Source organism: Perognathus longimembris, chromosome 28 (assembly GCF_023159225.1).
Source record: "Perognathus longimembris pacificus isolate PPM17 chromosome 28, ASM2315922v1, whole genome shotgun sequence".
In the NCBI taxonomy this organism is placed as follows: domain Eukaryota; kingdom Metazoa; phylum Chordata; class Mammalia; order Rodentia; family Heteromyidae; genus Perognathus; species Perognathus longimembris.
In genome coordinates this window covers 27,813,109-27,829,410 of record NC_063188.1, presented here as the reverse complement: position 1 = coordinate 27,829,410, position 16,302 = coordinate 27,813,109, and the positions used below count along the sequence as shown (strand labels likewise).

Genomic DNA, 16,302 nt, shown 5'->3' with positions numbered 1-16,302 from the left:
AACAAAATCTTGTCTGTCCACTCTGCACCTCTATCATACGCTCCATGAATTGTAGTGTGTCTTTCTCTACCTATTTAAAACACATGCCTGTGTGTACATACACGCATAGGCACACTTTCTCTCTCCTTCTCTTTCTGTTTCTGTATGCCTTACTGTCTGTATCTATGTACTGCAGTCAGGGCTGGAATATGGCCTAGTGGTAGAGAGTCCTCCTTGTGTACATGAAGCCCTGGCTACCGGCCCCCAGCAGGATGTATAATAAAAAAAAAAAGGCAGAAGTAGATCTGTGCAACTAGGGGTAGAGTGGTAGCCTTGAGCATACGGAAGCCAGGGACAGTGCATAGTCCCTGAGTTCAAGCCCAATGTTGGGGGGTGGGGGGGGGGCACAACAACCAATCCTTGTTATGTGTCCTTCACTGTCTGTCTCTGTATTTTTCTGTCTATTTCTGTCTCTGTCTTTGTCTCTCTCTCTGTCTCTCTGTCTCTCTCTCTCTCTATCGTGTACATAAAATTGTGGCTGACAAGAGCCTTGTTTGATTCTTTCAACAGACATGAAGGCACAGATGTTTCAGGACACCCTTGGACACACAGCCATGGCCTCTGCTGCAACCCCGGACCCTGACCAGTGGCCATGCTCCATGCAAAGAGCCCTGAGAGAAGGCCCAAATCAGAATTGGTCCAGGTGGGCAGACAGCAGTGTTACCAAAAGCAATGCACACTGTGCACCTTCTTTTATGGTGTTTGCCCAAAGGCAGAGGGAGAAAAAGGGTAGGTTAGTGCACCGGTTGGGGTGGGATGTCTAGAGAGGGAGCCTCTCTTGAGCCTGAAGCAAGGAGAAAGAGAACTCTCCAGAGCAGAGCCAAAATCCCTGCTTGGGTTCTGTGAGCCCAGGCTGTGCAGACCAGCACTCCTGTGAGTGAGTGAGCAGCCATTTTGGTAGTGGAGTAGAAAGAGCTGGTGTTTTTTGTTCCGCAAAGGGCGGAGGGACGGACGCAGGGGAAGGGCAGGGTAGCATTGCTAGTACAACACTGCCATCAAGCGGCTTCTGAAATGGAACCCAGCAGCACTTCCGCCAGCTGTCTTAGAATATGGAGGGTTGCGCGTGGGCACTGGGGCGGACAAGACAAAGAAGGGTGCTGTTGGAGAATTCTGGGGTTCAGGGAGGCTCAGGGGGAGCCCTTGGTCTAAGCCACAGGTGTTTTCCTGGTCTGTGAAAACCTCTCAGGCAGAAAAGAATCACAGCCAGCCAGCTTGTCAGGCAGCGCAGGAAGCACACGCTCTGGTGAGGTGGCAGCCATGTTAGGCAGAGATTCTAGGCAGTGTGTACAGAGCCTTGCGCAACTTGGGGCTCTGCCACCACATGCACAGTTGACCTGCATCCCATTTCTTCTAAGGAAACACTCAGAATCCACGAAGCCCGTGCCCTGGACCCTCTAGGGCCCATGATGCATTCAATCCCATCATTTCCAGACCCACTCATGACCCACTTGGCCACCTGACCACCACCAGCACATCTGTGCTGCCTGCTTGTTGCTCCTGGGTACTACCTGGGACATCGTTTTGTTTTTCCCTTTTTCTTCTTTCCCTTCTCCCCTGTCTGCAACTTTCCTAGCCCCTGCTTTTTTGTGTTGTTGTTTATGTTTTTTGTTTTTTGTTTTTCATTGTTCCCCCCGGCCAGATACAGGGAAAAAGAATACCCTTCACTGTCCCCAGGATGATTTGGGTTTTGTGTTGTGTAGCTCAGAGCCACAGTGCAAAAGCCGCCATTTTGTAATCCTAGCATTGGAAATTGGCGGTTTTTTTTTTTGCTTTGTAAAGGGCGGAGGGAACACAGTATGGAGCAGGGTAGCCTTGCATTCCTGGTACAACACTGCCATCAAGCGGATTCTGAAATGGAACCCACCAGCACTTCCGCCAGCTCCCTTTAGAACTGGATGGGACTAATGCTCCTAGGGGTATCTGGACACTCGGTAATGAGGAGAGGACTCCTGGAGGATTCTGGGTTCTAGGGCTCATGGGAAGCCCTTGTGATTGCCAACCTGTGTGCCACAGGGCTGAGGAAACCTCAGAGGCAGGAGACAAGCACAGAAGGCCACCTATGGTGGCTAATTGCACACAGGAAGCCCAGGTTCTGTGCTCAGGTGGAAGCCATGTCTGGGGAGGATTGTGGCCAGTGTCTGCAGAGCTCTCAGCACTTCAGGTTGCTCAATCCCATGGACAGTTAGCTTCTATCTCCTTTCTTCGGGGGGAAACTTCCAGATCCTAAGCAAGAGGGATCCTGGAACACAGAAGGTCCCTACTGTACACATTTCCCTTGTAGGAAGGAACCCTTGACTGGCAAGGCTTCTCTAACCACTGTTGCATGTTCTTCCCAGCTGGGCCTTGCTGCTTGTCATCCATGACATTAGTGGACTTTGTTTTCATATTTGTTCTGTTCTTGGTACTTAAAGTAAGGGTCTGAGGGCTGTCCCTCATTGTTATTTATTTATTTTTTTTATCTTCTCTACAAGGCTAGTGCTCTAGTAGTAGTTCAGCCACACCTCTTGTGTGGTGTCTGTGTGTGTCTGTGTGTGTTTGTGTCCTAAGGTATATTTGCTCAAGGCTAGAGCTCTACCACCTGACTCAGCTCTAAGGAAGGTTTTTTGTGGTTATTTCCACGTAGGAGTGGTTGATAAACCAATGATCAGGAACAACACCCCAATCCTTGGTTCTAGAAGTGATGGGGCTGTGTTGAGCCTGGCCTCTCCTGGGTTCAGGGATCCCCCCCCTTGCTTTCCATCTGCCCAATGTCTCAGAGAATAAAAGAGGTGGAGGCCGATTGTCCACCTGGTTACAGAGCCAGAGAGGCTGAGACACTGCCCAGTATTCCTCCCAGATATGGGCACCACCTGCCCACAGACACTAGGCATCCCGTGCCATTAGCTGCCCTAGCTGGCTGCTTGGGATTGTCTCCTGCCTTTGATGCTTCCTCAGGCCACTGAGACCCAGGTCAGCTTTGCCAAGGGCTCCCCAAAGGCCTCCCAGGTCCCCAGAATCCTGCAGGGCCACCTCCTTTTTTATTGACCACTCAGATTCCCCTGGGCCCCTGGGTGAGCTCCTGCCAGTGCTAAGAGCCCTTGTGGAAATGGTGCTGGATTCCGTTTTAGAAGCCGCTTGATGGCAGTGCGCTATCAGGAGTGGCAGCCCACCCTTCCCCAGCAGCTCTGCCATAGCCCTTTGTGACCAAAACATGCTCACTTTTCCCCTAGAGCTACAAAATGGCTGCTCAGCTGCCTGGGATCTGGCCTTCACTGCACTGGAACACAGAACCAAAGCACAGATTTGGCCTCTGCCCTGGGACTTGGATCTTCCTCTAAATGGCCATGTTAGGCAGGAAAGAGGAAAGGCTCCCCTTCCTCTAGGAATCCCACCACCCCAGGGCTCTGGCCCTATGTTTGCTTTTCCTGCACTCAAGGAGACTTGAGGGAAATCCCTGCCTGTCCCCTGCTCTCCCCCAATTCTGATTGGCCTCCTCAGAGGACTCCACATGCAGCATGGCGGCCTCTGGCTCAGGTCTGCAGCACAGGTCAGCAGTGACAGCTCACGATGCCCTGAAGCTTCAGTGTCTCGACACTGCTTCAGCACAGACTCTTGCTGGTCTAGGCTGGCTCAACCTTGACTGTCCCAAGTCTCAGATAAAAGTCTTCAATAAGACAGAGTGAGAATCTGACACAGTCCTGGATGCTGGTGACAGACAGCTTCAGTGTTGTTCACTGGTGACAGCTGTGGACAGGCAAGGCTGTAGCCCTTTGGTGCTCTGGTGCACAGAATATTCTTCTGTGTGACCTCAGGTCCGGTGGACATGCACAGTGGAGGCTACCTTTGGGTGCTGAGCCACATGACAGATGGGAACATCGCAAAGTTCATGCTATGCAAGCGTGCCTGTTGTAAGGGCCTCAGTTCTGAAGACAACCTAGAGTTCAAACTGGAAGCACAGTACCCTCTCAGCCAAAACTGCCCCTCCTTAGCCTCAGTTCCTGACCCTTGGGCATTCTGATTGGGTGGCCTAGAAACAAAATCTTGTCTGTCCACTCTGCACCTCTATCATACGCTCCATGAATTGTAGTGTGTCTTTCTCTACCTATTTAAAACACATGCCTGTGTGTACATACACGCATAGGCACACTTTCTCTCTCCTTCTCTTTCTGTTTCTGTATGCCTTACTGTCTGTATCTATGTACTGCAGTCAGGGCTGGAATATGGCCTAGTGGTAGAGAGTCCTCCTTGTGTACATGAAGCCCTGGCTACCGGCCCCCAGCAGGATGTATAATAAAAAAAAAAAGGCAGAAGTAGATCTGTGCAACTAGGGGTAGAGTGGTAGCCTTGAGCATACGGAAGCCAGGGACAGTGCATAGTCCCTGAGTTCAAGCCCAATGTTGGGGGGTGGGGGGGGGGCACAACAACCAATCCTTGTTATGTGTCCTTCACTGTCTGTCTCTGTATTTTTCTGTCTATTTCTGTCTCTGTCTTTGTCTCTCTCTCTGTCTCTCTGTCTCTCTCTCTCTCTATCGTGTACATAAAATTGTGGCTGACAAGAGCCTTGTTTGATTCTTTCAACAGACATGAAGGCACAGATGTTTCAGGACACCCTTGGACACACAGCCATGGCCTCTGCTGCAACCCCGGACCCTGACCAGTGGCCATGCTCCATGCAAAGAGCCCTGAGAGAAGGCCCAAATCAGAATTGGTCCAGGTGGGCAGACAGCAGTGTTACCAAAAGCAATGCACACTGTGCACCTTCTTTTATGGTGTTTGCCCAAAGGCAGAGGGAGAAAAAGGGTAGGTTAGTGCACCGGTTGGGGTGGGATGTCTAGAGAGGGAGCCTCTCTTGAGCCTGAAGCAAGGAGAAAGAGAACTCTCCAGAGCAGAGCCAAAATCCCTGCTTGGGTTCTGTGAGCCCAGGCTGTGCAGACCAGCACTCCTGTGAGTGAGTGAGCAGCCATTTTGGTAGTGGAGTAGAAAGAGCTGGTGTTTTTTGTTCCGCAAAGGGCGGAGGGACGGACGCAGGGGAAGGGCAGGGTAGCATTGCTAGTACAACACTGCCATCAAGCGGCTTCTGAAATGGAACCCAGCAGCACTTCCGCCAGCTGTCTTAGAATATGGAGGGTTGCGCGTGGGCACTGGGGCGGACAAGACAAAGAAGGGTGCTGTTGGAGAATTCTGGGGTTCAGGGAGGCTCAGGGGGAGCCCTTGGTCTAAGCCACAGGTGTTTTCCTGGTCTGTGAAAACCTCTCAGGCAGAAAAGAATCACAGCCAGCCAGCTTGTCAGGCAGCGCAGGAAGCACACGCTCTGGTGAGGTGGCAGCCATGTTAGGCAGAGATTCTAGGCAGTGTGTACAGAGCCTTGCGCAACTTGGGGCTCTGCCACCACATGCACAGTTGACCTGCATCCACATTTCTTCTAAGGAAACACTCAGAATCCACGAAGCCCGTGCCCTGGACCCTCTAGGGCCCATGATGCATTCAATCCCATCATTTCCAGACCCACTCATGACCCACTTGGCCACCTGACCACCACCAGCACATCTGTGCTGCCTGCTTGTTGCTCCTGGGTACTACCTGGGACATCGTTTTGTTTTTCCCTTTTTCTTCTTTCCCTTCTCCCCTGTCTGCAACTTTCCTAGCCCCTGCTTTTTTGTGTTGTTGTTTATGTTTTTTGTTTTTTGTTTTTCATTGTTCCCCCCGGCCAGATACAGGGAAAAAGAATACCCTTCACTGTCCCCAGGATGATTTGGGTTTTGTGTTGTGTAGCTCAGAGCCACAGTGCAAAAGCCGCCATTTTGTAATCCTAGCATTGGAAATTGGCGGTTTTTTTTTTTGCTTTGTAAAGGGCGGAGGGAACACAGTATGGAGCAGGGTAGCCTTGCATTCCTGGTACAACACTGCCATCAAGCGGATTCTGAAATGGAACCCACCAGCACTTCCGCCAGCTCCCTCTTAGAACTGGATGGGACTAATGCTCCTAGGGGTATCTGGACACTCGGTAATGAGGAGAGGACTCCTGGAGGATTCTGGGTTCTAGGGCTCATGGGAAGCCCTTGTGATTGCCAACCTGTGTGCCACAGGGCTGAGGAAACCTCAGAGGCAGGAGACAAGCACAGAAGGCCACCTATGGTGGCTAATTGCACACAGGAAGCCCAGGTTCTGTGCTCAGGTGGAAGCCATGTCTGGGGAGGATTGTGGCCAGTGTCTGCAGAGCTCTCAGCACTTCAGGTTGCTCAATCCCATGGACAGTTAGCTTCTATCTCCTTTCTTCGGGGGGAAACTTCCAGATCCTAAGCAAGAGGGATCCTGGAACACAGAAGGTCCCTACTGTACACATTTCCCTTGTAGGAAGGAACCCTTGACTGGCAAGGCTTCTCTAACCACTGTTGCATGTTCTTCCCAGCTGGGCCTTGCTGCTTGTCATCCATGACATTAGTGGACTTTGTTTTCATATTTGTTCTGTTCTTGGTACTTAAAGTAAGGGTCTGAGGGCTGTCCCTCATTGTTATTTATTTATTTTTTTTATCTTCTCTACAAGGCTAGTGCTCTAGTAGTAGTTCAGCCACACCTCTTGTGTGGTGTCTGTGTGTGTCTGTGTGTGTTTGTGTCCTAAGGTATATTTGCTCAAGGCTAGAGCTCTACCACCTGACTCAGCTCTAAGGAAGGTTTTTTGTGGTTATTTCCACGTAGGAGTGGTTGATAAACCAATGATCAGGAACAACACCCCAATCCTTGGTTCTAGAAGTGATGGGGCTGTGTTGAGCCTGGCCTCTCCTGGGTTCAGGGATCCCCCCCCTTGCTTTCCATCTGCCCAATGTCTCAGAGAATAAAAGAGGTGGAGGCCGATTGTCCACCTGGTTACAGAGCCAGAGAGGCTGAGACACTGCCCAGTATTCCTCCCAGATATGGGCACCACCTGCCCACAGACACTAGGCATCCCGTGCCATTAGCTGCCCTAGCTGGCTGCTTGGGATTGTCTCCTGCCTTTGATGCTTCCTCAGGCCACTGAGACCCAGGTCAGCTTTGCCAAGGGCTCCCCAAAGGCCTCCCAGGTCCCCAGAATCCTGCAGGGCCACCTCCTTTTTTATTGACCACTCAGATTCCCCTGGGCCCCTGGGTGAGCTCCTGCCAGTGCTAAGAGCCCTTGTGGAAATGGTGCTGGATTCCGTTTTAGAAGCCGCTTGATGGCAGTGCGCTATCAGGAGTGGCAGCCCACCCTTCCCCAGCAGCTCTGCCATAGCCCTTTGTGACCAAAACATGCTCACTTTTCCCCTAGAGCTACAAAATGGCTGCTCAGCTGCCTGGGATCTGGCCTTCACTGCACTGGAACACAGAACCAAAGCACAGATTTGGCCTCTGCCCTGGGACTTGGATCTTCCTCTAAATGGCCATGTTAGGCAGGAAAGAGGAAAGGCTCCCCTTCCTCTAGGAATCCCACCACCCCAGGGCTCTGGCCCTATGTTTGCTTTTCCTGCACTCAAGGAGACTTGAGGGAAATCCCTGCCTGTCCCCTGCTCTCCCCCAATTCTGATTGGCCTCCTCAGAGGACTCCACATGCAGCATGGCGGCCTCTGGCTCAGGTCTGCAGCACAGGTCAGCAGTGACAGCTCACGATGCCCTGAAGCTTCAGTGTCTCGACACTGCTTCAGCACAGACTCTTGCTGGTCTAGGCTGGCTCAACCTTGACTGTCCCAAGTCTCAGATAAAAGTCTTCAATAAGACAGAGTGAGAATCTGACACAGTCCTGGATGCTGGTGACAGACAGCTTCAGTGTTGTTCACTGGTGACAGCTGTGGACAGGCAAGGCTGTAGCCCTTTGGTGCTCTGGTGCACAGAATATTCTTCTGTGTGACCTCAGGTCCGGTGGACATGCACAGTGGAGGCTACCTTTGGGTGCTGAGCCACATGACAGATGGGAACATCGCAAAGTTCATGCTATGCAAGCGTGCCTGTTGTAAGGGCCTCAGTTCTGAAGACAACCTAGAGTTCAAACTGGAAGCACAGTACCCTCTCAGCCAAAACTGCCCCTCCTTAGCCTCAGTTCCTGACCCTTGGGCATTCTGATTGGGTGGCCTAGAAACAAAATCTTGTCTGTCCACTCTGCACCTCTATCATACGCTCCATGAATTGTAGTGTGTCTTTCTCTACCTATTTAAAACACATGCCTGTGTGTACATACACGCATAGGCACACTTTCTCTCTCCTTCTCTTTCTGTTTCTGTATGCCTTACTGTCTGTATCTATGTACTGCAGTCAGGGCTGGAATATGGCCTAGTGGTAGAGAGTCCTCCTTGTGTACATGAAGCCCTGGCTACCGGCCCCCAGCAGGATGTATAATAAAAAAAAAAAGGCAGAAGTAGATCTGTGCAACTAGGGGTAGAGTGGTAGCCTTGAGCATACGGAAGCCAGGGACAGTGCATAGTCCCTGAGTTCAAGCCCAATGTTGGGGGGTGGGGGGGGGCACAACAACCAATCCTTGTTATGTGTCCTTCACTGTCTGTCTCTGTATTTTTCTGTCTATTTCTGTCTCTGTCTTTGTCTCTCTCTCTGTCTCTCTGTCTCTCTCTCTCTCTATCGTGTACATAAAATTGTGGCTGACAAGAGCCTTGTTTGATTCTTTCAACAGACATGAAGGCACAGATGTTTCAGGACACCCTTGGACACACAGCCATGGCCTCTGCTGCAACCCCGGACCCTGACCAGTGGCCATGCTCCATGCAAAGAGCCCTGAGAGAAGGCCCAAATCAGAATTGGTCCAGGTGGGCAGACAGCAGTGTTACCAAAAGCAATGCACACTGTGCACCTTCTTTTATGGTGTTTGCCCAAAGGCAGAGGGAGAAAAAGGGTAGGTTAGTGCACCGGTTGGGGTGGGATGTCTAGAGAGGGAGCCTCTCTTGAGCCTGAAGCAAGGAGAAAGAGAACTCTCCAGAGCAGAGCCAAAATCCCTGCTTGGGTTCTGTGAGCCCAGGCTGTGCAGACCAGCACTCCTGTGAGTGAGTGAGCAGCCATTTTGGTAGTGGAGTAGAAAGAGCTGGTGTTTTTTGTTCCGCAAAGGGCGGAGGGACGGACGCAGGGGAAGGGCAGGGTAGCATTGCTAGTACAACACTGCCATCAAGCGGCTTCTGAAATGGAACCCAGCAGCACTTCCGCCAGCTGTCTTAGAATATGGAGGGTTGCGCGTGGGCACTGGGGCGGACAAGACAAAGAAGGGTGCTGTTGGAGAATTCTGGGGTTCAGGGAGGCTCAGGGGGAGCCCTTGGTCTAAGCCACAGGTGTTTTCCTGGTCTGTGAAAACCTCTCAGGCAGAAAAGAATCACAGCCAGCCAGCTTGTCAGGCAGCGCAGGAAGCACACGCTCTGGTGAGGTGGCAGCCATGTTAGGCAGAGATTCTAGGCAGTGTGTACAGAGCCTTGCGCAACTTGGGGCTCTGCCACCACATGCACAGTTGACCTGCATCCACATTTCTTCTAAGGAAACACTCAGAATCCACGAAGCCCGTGCCCTGGACCCTCTAGGGCCCATGATGCATTCAATCCCATCATTTCCAGACCCACTCATGACCCACTTGGCCACCTGACCACCACCAGCACATCTGTGCTGCCTGCTTGTTGCTCCTGGGTACTACCTGGGACATCGTTTTGTTTTTCCCTTTTTCTTCTTTCCCTTCTCCCCTGTCTGCAACTTTCCTAGCCCCTGCTTTTTTGTGTTGTTGTTTATGTTTTTTGTTTTTTGTTTTTCATTGTTCCCCCCGGCCAGATACAGGGAAAAAGAATACCCTTCACTGTCCCCAGGATGATTTGGGTTTTGTGTTGTGTAGCTCAGAGCCACAGTGCAAAAGCCGCCATTTTGTAATCCTAGCATTGGAAATTGGCGGTTTTTTTTTTTGCTTTGTAAAGGGCGGAGGGAACACAGTATGGAGCAGGGTAGCCTTGCATTCCTGGTACAACACTGCCATCAAGCGGATTCTGAAATGGAACCCACCAGCACTTCCGCCAGCTCCCTCTTAGAACTGGATGGGACTAATGCTCCTAGGGGTATCTGGACACTCGGTAATGAGGAGAGGACTCCTGGAGGATTCTGGGTTCTAGGGCTCATGGGAAGCCCTTGTGATTGCCAACCTGTGTGCCACAGGGCTGAGGAAACCTCAGAGGCAGGAGACAAGCACAGAAGGCCACCTATGGTGGCTAATTGCACACAGGAAGCCCAGGTTCTGTGCTCAGGTGGAAGCCATGTCTGGGGAGGATTGTGGCCAGTGTCTGCAGAGCTCTCAGCACTTCAGGTTGCTCAATCCCATGGACAGTTAGCTTCTATCTCCTTTCTTCGGGGGGAAACTTCCAGATCCTAAGCAAGAGGGATCCTGGAACACAGAAGGTCCCTACTGTACACATTTCCCTTGTAGGAAGGAACCCTTGACTGGCAAGGCTTCTCTAACCACTGTTGCATGTTCTTCCCAGCTGGGCCTTGCTGCTTGTCATCCATGACATTAGTGGACTTTGTTTTCATATTTGTTCTGTTCTTGGTACTTAAAGTAAGGGTCTGAGGGCTGTCCCTCATTGTTATTTATTTATTTTTTTTATCTTCTCTACAAGGCTAGTGCTCTAGTAGTAGTTCAGCCACACCTCTTGTGTGGTGTCTGTGTGTGTCTGTGTGTGTTTGTGTCCTAAGGTATATTTGCTCAAGGCTAGAGCTCTACCACCTGACTCAGCTCTAAGGAAGGTTTTTTGTGGTTATTTCCACGTAGGAGTGGTTGATAAACCAATGATCAGGAACAACACCCCAATCCTTGGTTCTAGAAGTGATGGGGCTGTGTTGAGCCTGGCCTCTCCTGGGTTCAGGGATCCCCCCCCTTGCTTTCCATCTGCCCAATGTCTCAGAGAATAAAAGAGGTGGAGGCCGATTGTCCACCTGGTTACAGAGCCAGAGAGGCTGAGACACTGCCCAGTATTCCTCCCAGATATGGGCACCACCTGCCCACAGACACTAGGCATCCCGTGCCATTAGCTGCCCTAGCTGGCTGCTTGGGATTGTCTCCTGCCTTTGATGCTTCCTCAGGCCACTGAGACCCAGGTCAGCTTTGCCAAGGGCTCCCCAAAGGCCTCCCAGGTCCCCAGAATCCTGCAGGGCCACCTCCTTTTTTATTGACCACTCAGATTCCCCTGGGCCCCTGGGTGAGCTCCTGCCAGTGCTAAGAGCCCTTGTGGAAATGGTGCTGGATTCCGTTTTAGAAGCCGCTTGATGGCAGTGCGCTATCAGGAGTGGCAGCCCACCCTTCCCCAGCAGCTCTGCCATAGCCCTTTGTGACCAAAACATGCTCACTTTTCCCCTAGAGCTACAAAATGGCTGCTCAGCTGCCTGGGATCTGGCCTTCACTGCACTGGAACACAGAACCAAAGCACAGATTTGGCCTCTGCCCTGGGACTTGGATCTTCCTCTAAATGGCCATGTTAGGCAGGAAAGAGGAAAGGCTCCCCTTCCTCTAGGAATCCCACCACCCCAGGGCTCTGGCCCTATGTTTGCTTTTCCTGCACTCAAGGAGACTTGAGGGAAATCCCTGCCTGTCCCCTGCTCTCCCCCAATTCTGATTGGCCTCCTCAGAGGACTCCACATGCAGCATGGCGGCCTCTGGCTCAGGTCTGCAGCACAGGTCAGCAGTGACAGCTCACGATGCCCTGAAGCTTCAGTGTCTCGACACTGCTTCAGCACAGACTCTTGCTGGTCTAGGCTGGCTCAACCTTGACTGTCCCAAGTCTCAGATAAAAGTCTTCAATAAGACAGAGTGAGAATCTGACACAGTCCTGGATGCTGGTGACAGACAGCTTCAGTGTTGTTCACTGGTGACAGCTGTGGACAGGCAAGGCTGTAGCCCTTTGGTGCTCTGGTGCACAGAATATTCTTCTGTGTGACCTCAGGTCCGGTGGACATGCACAGTGGAGGCTACCTTTGGGTGCTGAGCCACATGACAGATGGGAACATCGCAAAGTTCATGCTATGCAAGCGTGCCTGTTGTAAGGGCCTCAGTTCTGAAGACAACCTAGAGTTCAAACTGGAAGCACAGTACCCTCTCAGCCAAAACTGCCCCTCCTTAGCCTCAGTTCCTGACCCTTGGGCATTCTGATTGGGTGGCCTAGAAACAAAATCTTGTCTGTCCACTCTGCACCTCTATCATACGCTCCATGAATTGTAGTGTGTCTTTCTCTACCTATTTAAAACACATGCCTGTGTGTACATACACGCATAGGCACACTTTCTCTCTCCTTCTCTTTCTGTTTCTGTATGCCTTACTGTCTGTATCTATGTACTGCAGTCAGGGCTGGAATATGGCCTAGTGGTAGAGAGTCCTCCTTGTGTACATGAAGCCCTGGCTACCGGCCCCCAGCAGGATGTATAATAAAAAAAAAAAGGCAGAAGTAGATCTGTGCAACTAGGGGTAGAGTGGTAGCCTTGAGCATACGGAAGCCAGGGACAGTGCATAGTCCCTGAGTTCAAGCCCAATGTTGGGGGGTGGGGGGGGGGCACAACAACCAATCCTTGTTATGTGTCCTTCACTGTCTGTCTCTGTATTTTTCTGTCTATTTCTGTCTCTGTCTTTGTCTCTCTCTCTGTCTCTCTGTCTCTCTCTCTCTCTATCGTGTACATAAAATTGTGGCTGACAAGAGCCTTGTTTGATTCTTTCAACAGACATGAAGGCACAGATGTTTCAGGACACCCTTGGACACACAGCCATGGCCTCTGCTGCAACCCCGGACCCTGACCAGTGGCCATGCTCCATGCAAAGAGCCCTGAGAGAAGGCCCAAATCAGAATTGGTCCAGGTGGGCAGACAGCAGTGTTACCAAAAGCAATGCACACTGTGCACCTTCTTTTATGGTGTTTGCCCAAAGGCAGAGGGAGAAAAAGGGTAGGTTAGTGCACCGGTTGGGGTGGGATGTCTAGAGAGGGAGCCTCTCTTGAGCCTGAAGCAAGGAGAAAGAGAACTCTCCAGAGCAGAGCCAAAATCCCTGCTTGGGTTCTGTGAGCCCAGGCTGTGCAGACCAGCACTCCTGTGAGTGAGTGAGCAGCCATTTTGGTAGTGGAGTAGAAAGAGCTGGTGTTTTTTGTTCCGCAAAGGGCGGAGGGACGGACGCAGGGGAAGGGCAGGGTAGCATTGCTAGTACAACACTGCCATCAAGCGGCTTCTGAAATGGAACCCAGCAGCACTTCCGCCAGCTGTCTTAGAATATGGAGGGTTGCGCGTGGGCACTGGGGCGGACAAGACAAAGAAGGGTGCTGTTGGAGAATTCTGGGGTTCAGGGAGGCTCAGGGGGAGCCCTTGGTCTAAGCCACAGGTGTTTTCCTGGTCTGTGAAAACCTCTCAGGCAGAAAAGAATCACAGCCAGCCAGCTTGTCAGGCAGCGCAGGAAGCACACGCTCTGGTGAGGTGGCAGCCATGTTAGGCAGAGATTCTAGGCAGTGTGTACAGAGCCTTGCGCAACTTGGGGCTCTGCCACCACATGCACAGTTGACCTGCATCCCATTTCTTCTAAGGAAACACTCAGAATCCACGAAGCCCGTGCCCTGGACCCTCTAGGGCCCATGATGCATTCAATCCCATCATTTCCAGACCCACTCATGACCCACTTGGCCACCTGACCACCACCAGCACATCTGTGCTGCCTGCTTGTTGCTCCTGGGTACTACCTGGGACATCGTTTTGTTTTTCCCTTTTTCTTCTTTCCCTTCTCCCCTGTCTGCAACTTTCCTAGCCCCTGCTTTTTTGTGTTGTTGTTTATGTTTTTTGTTTTTTGTTTTTCATTGTTCCCCCCGGCCAGATACAGGGAAAAAGAATACCCTTCACTGTCCCCAGGATGATTTGGGTTTTGTGTTGTGTAGCTCAGAGCCACAGTGCAAAAGCCGCCATTTTGTAATCCTAGCATTGGAAATTGGCGGTTTTTTTTTTTGCTTTGTAAAGGGCGGAGGGAACACAGTATGGAGCAGGGTAGCCTTGCATTCCTGGTACAACACTGCCATCAAGCGGATTCTGAAATGGAACCCACCAGCACTTCCGCCAGCTCCCTTTGAACTGGAAGGGACTAATGCTCCTAGGGGTATCTGGACACTCGGTAATGAGGAGAGGACTCCTGGAGGATTCTGGGTTCTAGGGCTCATGGGAAGCCCTTGTGATTGCCAACCTGTGTGCCACAGGGCTGAGGAAACCTCAGAGGCAGGAGACAAGCACAGAAGGCCACCTATGGTGGCTAATTGCACACAGGAAGCCCAGGTTCTGTGCTCAGGTGGAAGCCATGTCTGGGGAGGATTGTGGCCAGTGTCTGCAGAGCTCTCAGCACTTCAGGTTGCTCAATCCCATGGACAGTTAGCTTCTATCTCCTTTCTTCGGGGGGAAACTTCCAGATCCTAAGCAAGAGGGATCCTGGAACACAGAAGGTCCCTACTGTACACATTTCCCTTGTAGGAAGGAACCCTTGACTGGCAAGGCTTCTCTAACCACTGTTGCATGTTCTTCCCAGCTGGGCCTTGCTGCTTGTCATCCATGACATTAGTGGACTTTGTTTTCATATTTGTTCTGTTCTTGGTACTTAAAGTAAGGGTCTGAGGGCTGTCCCTCATTGTTATTTATTTATTTTTTTTATCTTCTCTACAAGGCTAGTGCTCTAGTAGTAGTTCAGCCACACCTCTTGTGTGGTGTCTGTGTGTGTCTGTGTGTGTTTGTGTCCTAAGGTATATTTGCTCAAGGCTAGAGCTCTACCACCTGACTCAGCTCTAAGGAAGGTTTTTTGTGGTTATTTCCACGTAGGAGTGGTTGATAAACCAATGATCAGGAACAACACCCCAATCCTTGGTTCTAGAAGTGATGGGGCTGTGTTGAGCCTGGCCTCTCCTGGGTTCAGGGATCCCCCCCCTTGCTTTCCATCTGCCCAATGTCTCAGAGAATAAAAGAGGTGGAGGCCGATTGTCCACCTGGTTACAGAGCCAGAGAGGCTGAGACACTGCCCAGTATTCCTCCCAGATATGGGCACCACCTGCCCACAGACACTAGGCATCCCGTGCCATTAGCTGCCCTAGCTGGCTGCTTGGGATTGTCTCCTGCCTTTGATGCTTCCTCAGGCCACTGAGACCCAGGTCAGCTTTGCCAAGGGCTCCCCAAAGGCCTCCCAGGTCCCCAGAATCCTGCAGGGCCACCTCCTTTTTTATTGACCACTCAGATTCCCCTGGGCCCCTGGGTGAGCTCCTGCCAGTGCTAAGAGCCCTTGTGGAAATGGTGCTGGATTCCGTTTTAGAAGCCGCTTGATGGCAGTGCGCTATCAGGAGTGGCAGCCCACCCTTCCCCAGCAGCTCTGCCATAGCCCTTTGTGACCAAAACATGCTCACTTTTCCCCTAGAGCTACAAAATGGCTGCTCAGCTGCCTGGGATCTGGCCTTCACTGCACTGGAACACAGAACCAAAGCACAGATTTGGCCTCTGCCCTGGGACTTGGATCTTCCTCTAAATGGCCATGTTAGGCAGGAAAGAGGAAAGGCTCCCCTTCCTCTAGGAATCCCACCACCCCAGGGCTCTGGCCCTATGTTTGCTTTTCCTGCACTCAAGGAGACTTGAGGGAAATCCCTGCCTGTCCCCTGCTCTCCCCCAATTCTGATTGGCCTCCTCAGAGGACTCCACATGCAGCATGGCGGCCTCTGGCTCAGGTCTGCAGCACAGGTCAGCAGTGACAGCTCACGATGCCCTGAAGCTTCAGTGTCTCGACACTGCTTCAGCACAGACTCTTGCTGGTCTAGGCTGGCTCAACCTTGACTGTCCCAAGTCTCAGATAAAAGTCTTCAATAAGACAGAGTGAGAATCTGACACAGTCCTGGATGCTGGTGACAGACAGCTTCAGTGTTGTTCACTGGTGACAGCTGTGGACAGGCAAGGCTGTAGCCCTTTGGTGCTCTGGTGCACAGAATATTCTTCTGTGTGACCTCAGGTCCGGTGGACATGCACAGTGGAGGCTACCTTTGGGTGCTGAGCCACATGACAGATGGGAACATCGCAAAGTTCATGCTATGCAAGCGTGCCTGTTGTAAGGGCCTCAGTTCTGAAGACAACCTAGAGTTCAAACTGGAAGCACAGTACCCTCTCAGCCAAAACTGCCCCTCCTTAGCCTCAGTTCCTGACCCTTGGGCATTCTGATTGGGTGGCCTAGAAACAAAATCTTGTCTGTCCACTCTGCACCTCTATCATACGCTCCATGAATTGTAGTGTGTCTTTCTCTACCTATTTAAAACACATGCCTGTGTGTACATA

General features: G+C 51.6%; 1 long non-coding RNA gene across 16 annotated transcripts in view; it reads left to right on the top strand.

The window, feature by feature from the left end:
- The window catches only part of LOC125343276, a 65,681-nt gene that overhangs the window by 27,840 nt on the left and 21,539 nt on the right, over positions 1 to 16,302 (top strand). For 12 of the 16 annotated variants that reach the window (XR_007209301.1, XR_007209314.1, XR_007209313.1 and 9 more), the window contains exons 8-11: positions 550 to 682; positions 4,600 to 4,732; positions 8,651 to 8,783; positions 12,703 to 12,835. This is a non-coding gene — a long non-coding RNA (uncharacterized LOC125343276). The remainder of the gene's footprint in view (positions 1 to 549; positions 683 to 4,599; positions 4,733 to 8,650; positions 8,784 to 12,702; positions 12,836 to 16,302) is intronic. The other 4 variants (XR_007209308.1, XR_007209307.1, XR_007209306.1 and 1 more) reach the window with 4 other exon arrangements.